This window comes from Callospermophilus lateralis, unplaced genomic scaffold (genome assembly GCF_048772815.1).
Source record: "Callospermophilus lateralis isolate mCalLat2 unplaced genomic scaffold, mCalLat2.hap1 Scaffold_52, whole genome shotgun sequence".
Lineage (NCBI taxonomy): Eukaryota > Metazoa > Chordata > Mammalia > Rodentia > Sciuridae > Callospermophilus > Callospermophilus lateralis.
The window spans coordinates 569,821-581,203 of record NW_027514454.1 but is presented as its reverse complement, the minus strand read 5'-3'; the positions used below and the strand labels follow the sequence as shown (position 1 = coordinate 581,203).

The 11,383-nt window shown below is 53.2% G+C and overlaps 1 pseudogene; it reads right to left on the bottom strand.

The window, feature by feature from the left end:
* Window positions 1-242: 242 nt before the first annotated feature.
* Window positions 243-11,383, bottom strand: part of LOC143390270 (MYND-type zinc finger-containing chromatin reader ZMYND8-like) — an 86,286-nt pseudogene continuing 75,145 nt past the window's right edge.

The following is an 11,383-nucleotide window of genomic DNA, read 5'->3' as shown; positions in this document are numbered from 1 at the left end:
ATACCACTATACACATCCTGCCGCTCCACCCTTCAGTTTTTAATGATGTAGGTCACAATCTTTTACATCAGTTTCACAGACCAGGATTTGGAAAACACCAGTTTCAAACAGGCGTGGCAAATGAGCTCATCCAAGGACTTGTTGATCTTATAAGCCCTGTTTTACAGAGGGGGAAACTGAGGCTCAGAGGAGCTGGGGCATTGCAGCTGGAAGGGGACGGGCGGTCTGGTCACAGCTTGCCCCTAGTCCCAGAAGGCATCAAGCCGAGACTCTTTCGGAATGAGGCTCTTGGCATTGGAGCCGGGGCCGAGCTCGGAGACGGCTGACCCTCACTTCTCTTCGCCACCCCCCCCAGCAACTGGACTTGTTACTCCGGGAATGGTCTGCGGAGGGAAGGCACCAGTCAGCACCCCTGCCTGCTCGACTGCTCTGCCGTCCATGAGCTCTCCTAGCCGGGAAGCCATCTTCTCCTCCCCACCCTGTATGCCATGGACAGTCCAAATCCTGCCACGTCCATCTCTCCAAATCTGTGGCTCTCTAGAATACAGAGGTGGAACTTAGGACCTCTAGCTTAGGATTTTTAGGACTTAACACAGCTGGCTGCAAAATCAGTAGGGTGTCAGTTGACCAGGAAGGATTTCCTAAGCAAGACCTGTACCCTCACTATGTCCCGCACTCCTTTGTCCAGGCTCAGTCAGGGAGGCAGGCTCTGGAGACTCGTGGCAAGTGTGCTTCCACCCACTGCAGTCCTCTAACCAATCTAGAGGCAACTTGAAAAATAAAACCTATGACCAAATCACAAGGGTCCACCCAAGGAGGAGGATCATAAAAAAAGGACAACTGTGGACCAGAGGGCTAAGCCCACCTGGATGCACAGGCCCAGTGGCTCCCAGGAAGGATACACGTAGGAGTCAAAAAAGGATGCAGAACCACAGCAAGACCTGGGATGGCTTCAAGGACACATAAACACAACACTAGGAGGAAGCTGAGTGACAAGTGAGGTGACAGAAGAGTCAGAGAGGAGCCAGTGGCAGCCCTCCTCCAGCAGTCCAGCTCTGCAGGCTCCACGGCCACCAGCCGGATCCCGCGGCCTGGGGTCACTTTCCAAGTTACTACTTCAGACAGATTTTTTAAGCATTCTTGAGGTGAGGGGAGGACACTGGGCTGGAAAGGGTCATAGATCAAGCTTAGAGGTAGAATCAGGGTGGCTGAGGAAGGGACCTTACTATTACCTAATGGAGTTGCAATTCTTATTGCCTAGTAAGAGGCATGTGAAGTAAGTTGGGAGCTCTGTTTCTGGAAGACAAGGGGCAGGAGGGTCGGATGGCAGCCGGGTGTCACCAGGAGAGAACTTATTGGCAACTTGTGTGGCTGGCCAGAAGGGTGCAGTGTTATGGCGGGCAGAAACAGGGCTGGGGGTGGAACCTTGATCTTCTGGCCCCTCCCCACCAGGCATCCCTGCACTTGGAGCTCTTCTGGAGAGTCCCTATGGGGTGACGCTGCTGGTCATCACTACACATGAAAAAAATCCCACAAGGCAGTCACCCTTGCGGCTCTGGTGACAACTGGACCAGCTGGGGTCCTGGAAGACCAGGAGAGTGGGCCTGGCACAGCATGGCCACAGAGCCTGGCAGAGGGGGCCGAGGGAGCTGGGGGATGCGGTGGATTTGTCCCACCCGCCGCAGAGAGCTGGTGTCTTGGGATCAGATGGAGGCTGAGCCTCCAGAAGCCCAGCCCAGCCAGCTCTCGCCCTGAAGCAGCGGGCAGTGGCCTCGAGAGGCACCACTAAGAAGAAAGTTGCAGAGCGAGGGGAGCCCACGTGACAGGACAGGAGGACACGGCCACAGAAAAACATGGACACACACAGGACGAGGTTTGGCGAGCTGAGCTGGCCACGGCTGGACAGGGTCATACTTACACTTCTGGGCAGGGTAGTTGGGGTACAGCTGGTGGTCTGTGGTGGTTGGGGTAGAGGCAGGCTGCTTGTCACACCTTTTGCTAATTGAAGAGATACCAAGGCAGCTCAGAGTCGGTCACCGGCCAGTTCTGCACAACCCCTAGGGCGCTAACTCTGGAACCCACTGGCTCCTGCGCTGGCACCCTGCGCTCCCACCCAGGGCACCGCGGGCAACTGCAGCCTTCAAACACATCATCAAACCCCAACAGGACCACTGCACACAGCACACACCACAGGCGGGGGACAAGGTGCTAAATAACAGGAAAGCCACCGGCACTTGATAATCCCCAGGGTGTCAGGATTTTGAAAGAAAAATCCTCAAAACCACTTGATCTGCTAACAGCCTAATCCAACAAGAAGTCAGGCCGGTGCTGGATGCCATGGGAGGAAGGCAGCACCCGGTCAATAAAGACAGTGCTGACCCGGCCAGGCACAGGGAGGGATGGAGGGCGCTGGAGAAGCTGATGGGGGGGACAGGGCTGCAGAGGGGCAAGGGTGACTCCTTGCCCACAAATCAAACCTGCAGCTAAAAGGGGCAAAAAGTGGAAGAAAGGGGTCTTGAGGAAATAACTGGAGTGGTCAGGAGTTTGGTGTAAAAACTGAAAATAAGTTTCAAGGGTTGGGGACTCCAGGGGAAAGGAAGCCTGAGAAGGAAACGGACCACAGCCGACCAGGGACTCCGGGATGACTCCACCACCCCAGTCCTGCAGGTGGCCACTGTCCCTTCACCTTTGCAGACTGAGGCGGACAAAAGGAGACTTGACCAAGGTTACAGAGCAGATGTTCCTGTCCCCAAAAGGGTACTGGAAGGAGGGGGAAGGAGATGGGGGTCAAGTGGGATCAGTGGATGGTGCCTCCAGCAGCAGTGCAAGGAGGGGGGTGTTGAGGACTCGGCCTGCAAGGTAGCCCCCAAGTAGTAGCCTAAGTGACATTGAAGGAGTAAGTCACAAGAGGACCTCATGCTCTCCTTTTGTCTAAAAATCAAATCAAGAAATGGAGGTACAGGAGATGATGCTAATAAGAATCAGACCAGCAGGAGACTGTTGGGGAGAGACTCCTATTCTAGTTCCTATTCTCCTCTGTCAGCCTGAGCAGATGCTTTAGGAAAAATCTTTTTTTTTTTTTTTTTTTTTGGTGCTGGGGGATCCTAGGGACTGAACCAGGGTGCTTTACCACTGAGCTGCATCCTCAACCCTTTTTGTATTGAGAGACATGGTCTCACTAAATTGCTGAGGCTGTCCTTGAACTTGTGATCCTCCTGCCTCATCCTTCCAAGTCACTGGGATTACAGGCATATGCCACAGCACAGGCTAGGATGAAGTCTTAAAAGATGAACAGGAGAGGGGCTGGGGTCGTGGCTTAGCGGTAAAGCGCTCACCTAGTATGCGTGAGGCACTGGGTTCAATCCTCAGCACCACATCATATATATATATATATATATATATATATATATATATATATATATATATATATATATATGAACAGGGGAGGCCTATGCCACCTACCAAGGGAGCTCACACCCCTACTTAAACCTCTTCTTCCACACAGACTCCTCAGTCCCCCCCTGGCATAGGTACTGGAGACAGCTCAGGTGCCCCTTGTACGGTCCACCTCCTGCACATCCCCCATGCACTGACCAGGTAGCCAGAAGGGTAAGGGGGCTGGAGATGAGAGTCTTGCTGCTCTGCACATGTGGCTTTGGAAAGAAAATGAGAGCACTCAGGTCTGCAATCCCATGGGTCCACAGCCCATGGCCCTGTCCACACAGCCTGCTGCTCAACATGCAGATGTCACCAGTGCCCTGGTGCCAAGTACTCCTGTCCTTCCATTTTGACTATGACCCTCTGGTTGGTACTCCTCCTCTGCCAAAATACTTTTTAAAAAAAATTAGTTATTTGGGCGTGCAGGTGTTGGTGGGGCTGGGGATGGAACCCAGGACCTCATGCATGTTGGGCAGGTGCTCCACAGTGGAGCCACACCCCAGCCCTGCTGGCCTTGTCCAGCCTCTTTCCAAGCCCTAAAACGGGGGACCATGTCTCCTTCAGTGTAGTCCCAATCTTCACAAAAAACACCTGGGGGAAGGCCCCTTTAGACATGGAAGTCCTGTGAGTCACACCACACTCAAGTGTCTGAGACACATCCCCAGCCCTTTTCTATTTTGAGACAGGGTTTCACTAAGTTGCTTGGGGCCTTGCTAAGTTTTAAGGCTGGCCTTGAATTTGTGACTCTCCTGCCTCAGCCTCCCGGGTTGCTGGGATTACAGGTGTGGATCATTGCACCTGACAGAGCTACTGTTAAGTCAACTAAAATAAAATATGAAACTCCACTCCTAGTCACAGCTTGAGGGTTCCACAGCCACAGGTGGTTAGTGGCCACCAGTGTGCACAGTGCAGATATAAGACACAGCCTTCAGGGTACAACATTCCATTGGCAACATGGGAGGTGGAGGAGGGAGCATGGAGAAAGAGAAGCGTATTAAACACCTAGGGAAGGAGGCAGCTGAGCAGAGACTCTGGCTATGACAAAGGACAGGAAGCAAGAAGCGGTTGGTCAGATGCTGAAGGTGGCCAGGGGGGAAAGGCAGAGCATGTCACCCATGTCACAGGGAGGGCAACGGGAAGAACAGGTGGAGTCTGAGATGGAGCAGGGAATGACGTCACCTCTGCAGGGCAGAATGGGGGCTGGTGAAAGGGGTTTGGAGGAAGGATGAGGCAGATGAGGAACTGTGATTCTGATATCAGCGATCAAGATTAAATGAGCCATGGGACAGATCTGTGCTCCTGGGGAACTTCCTCCAGCTGCGCCGAGGCTCAGGTGCAGGTGAGGAGTCACACTGCCATGCTGAGAAATCAGGAAGCCTGGAGCGCCTGGGGCCTGTGAGCCTGACTGCAGTCCAGGTCTGGGCTCGGACACCAGGCCATGTAGGCCACACAGGCCACATAGGAGGAAGGAGCGGGGGAATGGGAGGAGGCATACACTAAGACCAGGGCCACATCTGTGGCTCCTGTGACTGAGCCCCACCCGCCACAACACAATCACTTCTGACTTCCAACAGCAGCGCTTTGGTCTGAGTCCTGTGGGTGAAGCTTGGCTCTGGGGTCACCTACGTCCTGACTTGGCAAACACTCTCCAAGTGACTCGGGCCTCTGAGATGGCTTCTCTGGGCCTTGCAGGACATAGTGACTTCTCCCCCAGGCACTGGGCATTACCAGGAGTGCAAGTGCCTCCTGTCCTTCAGTAAGCACCAATGAGCACGCCTCTGCCACTCTTGAAACGCCAGAGAAGGGGCTTTACCTGCTTGGCTCAGGTCCCCCACCCACAGCAGCCATAGGCTCCCAAGTGACCTTCCTTTCACTTCCCCAGATACCATGATGCTTCAGGCCCCGCACAGCACAACACCTGCCTCTGCACTTCCAATCTCATAAGCACACACCCACCCACAAACCCACACTCACACCCACACACACACTCCCACATTTGGTTCTGTGTCATCTTAGGCCTGCTTTCCTGCTTTCCTGCTACCACGGCTGAGCGAAAATAATGGACAGAGACCACGGGGCCTGCAATGCTTCAGTTACTCTCTGGCCACCTACAAAAAGTCCCTCCAGCCCTGACCACTCTCTCCTGGCCACCGTGCCACATGCAATCCTTATTCTGTCAGATCCCACACACACAGCATCACGAGTCTTCCCAGGCCGCCTCCATCCAGCACCTCACAGCTGCAGAACCTCTGAACGGCACTGGCTGTGGGCAGCAGCACTCTCCAGCCTGGCCCTCCTCATGCCACCCCCTCACTCTGACACACCTACAGTCCCCTCACAGGCTGCTCAGTTCCTGTTTAAAGCTCATTTTTTTTTTTCAACTTCAATTCCAAAAGAAGCTTTTATCGTTGCAACTCATTCAAATTACCATCATGAAAGCCAAACTACAGGGCGATGTTCTGGGGCTACCATGCCACTAGACCTGAAGTTGCTTTGGCTTTGTTCTGAAATGAACTGAGATGCCATGGCATCTTAGTTCCACGCTGTGCCATGACTGGAGGTTCCATCTGGGGACTACAAGGGAAGCATGAAGGGCGGTGCTTTTTTTTAAATATATTTTAGTTGTTGATGGGCCTTTATTTTATTTATAAGCAGTGCTGAGATTCGAACCCAGGGCCTCACACATGCCAGAAAAGCACTCTACCACTGAGCCATGATCCCAGCCCCAGGGCAGTGCTTTCTTGACAGGCACTTCAATCAAATCCAAGGCCAAGTTCACATCCTCCCTAGACTCACTCCTGCCACTCTACCATCTCCATCCACCAGTTCCCACTGGCCCTTGCCTCTGGGGAACCTTCCCACCTGACCACAGACATTGCTTCCTCTAAGCACTAGGTGTTCACAAGTGACATTAAGTTTTTGGTCTCCAACTGAAGATAACCAGCAGGCAAAAAGACCCTGGAGGAAAGGTTATAGGCAAGAATCCTGTATTCAGCAAGACAGTTCTCAACAAGCAAGGCCTGGGTCTGAACTCTCCTGCAGTGGCCAGAACTGGTTTAGGAAAAAGTGGGCGGGGGACCATGGGCCTGAGAGAGAAGGGTGGCCCAAACCCCAGGAAAGAAATCCTCACGTCTCAGAAAAGACCTCAAACAGCCTGCCAGAGGGAAGGATGGTCCAGAAACACCGCCCACCTCCACCCTTTCTTTACCTCTCTGAAGGCCTAAGGACCCTCAGGAGCTGACTTTACGGGGCTTTGCTTACCCTGGCATTTCCCAGGGCAGGACCCTGTGTCCAAGTAGTGTCACGTGGGCCCTGCTAAACAAAAACACAGGTAAATCCTGACCAGTGCAGAGAAGTGTGGGGAAACTGCCTCACCCAGCCACACCCTCACCCCACAAGCCCACCCAGCTAAGGCACCCCAAAGATCCCTAACAGCTTGAAAACCACTGCCCTAAACCCTGGGCTCCCTGACAAGATGGCTCCCAACCTGCCAGCATGAAATGAAAGCGCCATTAGCCAACCAGGGGGCTACATACCAGAGCCTTGGTTGGATCCTAAGAGAATGGAGGAGGGCATCTCTCTGGAGCCAGAAAGGTCGAGGGTCTAGAAATACAAAGAAAGATGGACTCAGGGCACTGGGGCCAATGGAGCCCCCCAGGGAGTCCTGGGAGTGCTCACCACTCCCCCAGGGCATCTCGGTGCCCTCCACCTGGCATGGTCCGCGGGGCCGAGTTGGACAGTTGTGCACACACCTGTGCTCTGACTCCCAGACTCCTCCGGTACGGGGGTGGCCCCTCCCTAGCACTCCAGTCTGAGCTTGAGAACCTTCCCTGTGGCCTGCACCCACTGGCTGACAGACCCAACACCCGCACAATCTGCTGCACCACAGAAGGAGAAATGGATCCATTCACTTTGGAAGCCTCTTGTGAGGCAGTACCAATCCTGAGACCAGGGTCTCGACTGATAATCTGATGATGATGTCCAAAGTCCACAATGAGTACAAACATAAAAGATGATCCGTGTATCCTCTAAGATCGATGTCACATGTACAGCCCAACAGGAGATGAGCGTTTGTGACCTTCATGGTCCAATATGGCAGCACCAGCCAGATGTGGCTACTTGAATCTAAGTGAACTAAGGTCAAATTTAAAAATCTGATGCTTGGTCTCATTCGCCATCCTGAGTACTCCATAGCTGCAGGGGCTACTGGCAGCCACAGTGGGTAGGATCCTTCCCATCACAGAGTTCTCCTGGATGCGCTGCACTAAACTGGGAGGGTCCTGAGCGCAGCTGCCAGGTCCTGCACAGGCCAACTCAGCCTTCCTAGCCCATCCACAGGGCTCACTGGTGAGGAAGAGCATGGGGGCACACCCTCGACCCCAGTCATCTGACTGTTCCAGACAAACCCAGACAGCATGGGACTTTGGTGAGTGGGACACACAAGGGCAAGGGTCCTTGACACAAAGGGTGGGTGGCACTGGCCAAGGCACAGGGAGGTCCTCACCGAGCCGCTGTCCTTGCTCTTGTCAGCTGATGGCTCCTTCTCTTTGGAGGTGCTGGTCATGTCCGAGGTGGTTGGCTGGGCATTGGAGGATACCCCCTGGGAGGGCTTGTTCCCAGTCTCTGTGTTCACCTCAGTGTCCGCTTCCTGCTGAGCGGCGGTGGCTGGGGACAAAGGGGAGAGAGGGAAGCATGGGAAGCCAAGCACAATGGTTTCAGGCCCCTTGTGGAGCCCACTCCATGCCCCATGGTGCCAGCGGCCAGGCCCCACCCAGGGTCCAGGTGAAGACCCAGAGAGGCCAGGCACTCAGAGGTCTCTGAGTCAGGTTCTGTAAGAGCGTCTTGGCTTTCTAATACTCAGTGATTCAATAAGTCATTCTGGAAGGGAAAGCATGTTCTCGGAACTAATGACACCTGTCCACAAGAGCCCACCATGACTTAGAGGCTTAGGTCCACCACAGCCCTGGACACTTGTTTTTGTCTAAGGCAGGTGGGAAAGACCCGTCAGAGAACACAGAGCTTGTGGAGACCGTGGGAACAGTGGGCGTTGAACTCATATAAACAGTGACTCATATAAACCAGGCTTCACCACACTCAGAGAGCCACAGGGCAGTGTGACCAAGCTGCAGGGCCTGCACGGGGCACCTCACACACTCTAGACACCAGCAGAGTGCCACACCATGGCAACAGGAGTCTAAAGACTGTGAGAAGACACCTCTTGTGGACGGCAACAGAAAGTGAGTCGGTAACCGGTTCTTATGAATGATATCTTGTTGGCACACAGCCGAATTCTGGCTACAAAGCCTCAAATATTCACTATGGCCCTTCCCATGTCTGCCAGCCCTGGACTGCCATTTCTCAAGTTTGAATCATTCACACGCCAGCTCTGCAAATTTTGCTATAGACATACAACCTTGTGTTTTTTATATAATATTTTTCAGTGAATTCTTTTAAATGGAGACTTTTGGGGGTAGGGGAAGTGCTCTGGATGTCACCCAGGGTGCTCTACCACAAGCTGCACCCCGGCCCAAGACTTTCAATTCCAACCCCATAAAGCTAGAGTCCTTTGCCACAAATGCTAACTCTAAAGATTAACTTTTGAAGTGTTATTGATAAATCCCAATGAGGCAGTCCTCTCTGCTGTGGGCTCTCGGCTGAACCCGGCTTGCTCCAGCTGCGGAGGCGGGTCACAGCTGCTGCTGCGGCCTCATCAACACAGGCCACACACCCACAACTGGGCCTCCATGTAAGAATCCCTGATATTTAGAGCTATGGGTCTATTCTCACCTCCAAAACAGGATCGACCAGAGTACTGCTGCCCCGCCCTAAGAGAAGATCAAAAGCCCTGCACACTAATCGGCAGCCAGGCACCCATGATCAGCTCGGTCTGTGCGCCACGCTCACGCTCACTCTCAAAACCCACACTAATCAGCCGGCTGCCCTCAGCGCAGGGTCCCCAGGAGCCCAGGCCCCAGCCCTGCTGCCCCAGGGTGTTCGCTACCTGACTGGGTGCAGGACTTCATGTGCTCGGGCCAGTGGGCCTGCTGGCAGGGGTAGTCGCAGTAGCTGGTGTTCCAGCAGCAGTAGAAGATGGCCTCCTTCTTGCAGTGGGCACACCACTGCTTCATCTTGGTCTCCTCCACCGCCTGCTGCTTCTCCAGCTCCAGCTGCTTCTTCACCTTGGCAATGAGCCGGTCCCACTCCCACTCCAGGCTCTGCCGCATCTCAGCCATGGTCAGCTCTGGGGGAGGGGCGGGGGCACAGGCTGCATCACTGACCCCGGCTGAGCACAGGGTGGCTGCACCCCCACACTCAGACAGGCAGGGGTGTAAACCCTGACTTGGAAAGGCTCCCACCAGCTGTGTGTCTCTGGGCCCATAACACAGCCTGTCTGAGTCCAAACGTCATCTGTACAAAGGGAATCCACCATTCAGGCCTACAGAGCCACACATGACAGTGTCCGTGAGGTCCCCAGTATGGAGACAAGAGGAGACCAATGGTGATTCTCAACCCCACAAGATGTCACAGGAATTCCTCAAACAAACCCTTCAAGTAAACATTAGCATATACTTTGTTTCCCTATCAAATACTTACACAGCTTCTACTATCTGCAGGTGTGGCTTGAAGCACTTAATTAATTTGTGGAACCCTTCTAATAATTCTGAGGGGTAAGAACTTGGACCATTCCACTCCTCTTCCAGAGGAGGAAATGGGGTAAAACAGGGCCTGGGACTCAGGGGTGTGTCTTGTGGCCCTAGATCCAAGGCATCGGAGGAACTCTGGGGCTGATCACTGTGCTAAGGACAAGTGTCAGGTCACCCAGTAATGAGAGTTCTCTCGGTTTACATCAGGCAGTCAAGACCAGTTACTTCAGAAAATAAGTCCACTTGCAAATCATTTACAAGTGACCTGGGTAGAAATAAAGGAAAATGAACCATTGTTCAATTCCTGAAATACTCTCTCTGAAATTTAAAAAAAAAAATTCAGAAAAATTAATCCCTCATAAGGAACACAAACACAGTGGGGAGCTGGGGTGCAGGCCTGTGATCCCAGAAACTGGGGAGGCTGAGACAGGAGGATCCAAGTTTGAGGTTAGCCTCCAGAATGTAGCAAGGCCCTCATCAATTTAAAAAGACCCTGTATCAAAAATTAAAAAATAAAATAAAAGGACAGGGGGCTGGGGCTCAGTGGTTGAGTTTAATCTCTAGTACTTCAATAAGGGAAGGGGACAAAGAAAACCACCACATGGTGGCAGATCTGAGCCTCCCAGCCACCCAACTGACACAGGGATTCAGGATAGAAAGGAATACAGACTCTTAAAGGAGACACCACAAGCCATTGAGATTCAGAAAGCACAGTTGCAAACTCTGGCCCACACCCCTGTGAAATGAGGGAAATATGCAAACCCAGGAAAACTTGGGGGAAACTGTGTAGCCCCACTGGGCTCCACCTCCAGCCCAGCTCGGACGCAGCCCCTCTGTAAATATCAGCCCCAGCCAAGGCCACGGCTGCTCGCCCATCCTGAATCACTGTCTCTGCCTCTGTCTGACTTGTGCTGATAGTCTTTTCAGCTATGTACCAAGTGGTCCCCATCTCCTCTGGGAACCCTGCAGACCCTTCTCAGGAGACATCTCTTTGGAATAATCATTTTTCCATGCACTGGCTAATGCAATTCCTAAAGAAATCCTATGTGGAGGGTTTGTATTATGTATCCAGATTTCAAGTGAAGAGACTAAGGCACCAGCAAGTTATGGAGGAGTTGGAAGGTGAACCACTGTAAGTCAGTGACCATCATCGGTAGCCTCAAAGGAAAGCAGGGTTCCCACCAGTGACCTCTCCGGGTGAGCCTCTCCAGGGTTCCGTGTGCCCACCCCACTCAAGCACAGACAAATGGTGTCCCATTGGCCCAGCATTGACTCTGTCCACTTCTGGGCCCAACTTCAGA